We start from the raw sequence: 1,281 nt of genomic DNA on the forward strand, positions 1-1,281 counted from the left end.
ATGGCCATAAATGCAGAACTCTAATAGAACATTAGTAAACCAAATTCCACAATTATAATGGGAGAGAATGAGCTTATTATGGAAATATAGGGTTGAATGTGCTTTTAAGATTATTGTAGTGTCCCACATATTAGAATAAGAGGAGAAAACTACAAAATTATTTTTATGAAGTGCATATGTTCCTGAAATGATAGAATAATAGATCAATCAAATATAACAGAGAATTCAGAAGCAAACCTATGTATTCATGGACATGATTAATAACAAAGTTAATACCATGGTGCAGTGGGAAAATGATGCTGTTTTTAAAAAATCAATGCTGATTTAAATACATGGAAATGCATTTTTATTTATTTTTATTTTTTTAAGAGAGAGAAAGATATGTATTTTTCCTACAGTCTCGTCACATTACAATCCTCCTGTTCCAGGGTCCCATTTAGCTAGGCTACTGGGCCTGGGCCTTGTGGGTTAGGCCGAGAATTGTACCCTGGCCACCCAAGTGGACTCAGTCACTAAACCGTGGTGTTCTCCCACTTGCACCAATGAAGCTGAGCTCACAGATTTTCATAAAGAAAGAAATACTTAATCTTTATACCACACACACACATGCACTTGCAAACATATACTATGTAGATTGTAGATTTGAATCTAAAGGCAAATGATGACCGTTTTAGGATAACATGAGGAATAGCTTTATTATGGATAGGAAAATCACTAGCTATAATGAAAAAAATGATAAAGTATAATTTCATTAATATTTAATACTCTAGTTTTTTTTTTTACCATTAATAGAATGTACACACATGCCATAGAGTAAAATTATATATTCCAAACATTTATGGAGAGCTCATATTCAAAACCTAACAATACAAAGAAAAAGAACAGAAAGTCAAGTAGAGAAAACTAAAATATTTCACAAGAAGATAAGCCAATTACCAATAGGCTAAAGAAAAAGATTCAGCATCATCAATAACTAGGAAAAGAAAATTATAATTAAATATCATTTATGCCGATTAGGGTTGTAAGAAGTAAAATAACTGAGGATTTCAAGATACAGAAGAACTCTCATTTGGTATTAGTAGGAATATAAGTTGATAAAACTTCTCTAGGAAATAATATGAGCTTGGAAACCAATCATGACCCAGTTGAGCCTTAGAATAACTGCAGCCTTGGCTCAAGTTATTTAACTTTCACTTTAATTTTATACTAAAGTTAAAGATATATCTATCTATCTATAGATTTATACATATATAAAGATATATATCTGTGCAATGTAAACTA

The sequence above is a fragment of the Tupaia chinensis genome, unplaced genomic scaffold (genome assembly GCF_000334495.1).
Source record: "Tupaia chinensis unplaced genomic scaffold, TupChi_1.0 Scaffold143996_1, whole genome shotgun sequence".
In the NCBI taxonomy this organism is placed as follows: Eukaryota; Metazoa; Chordata; class Mammalia; order Scandentia; family Tupaiidae; genus Tupaia; species Tupaia belangeri.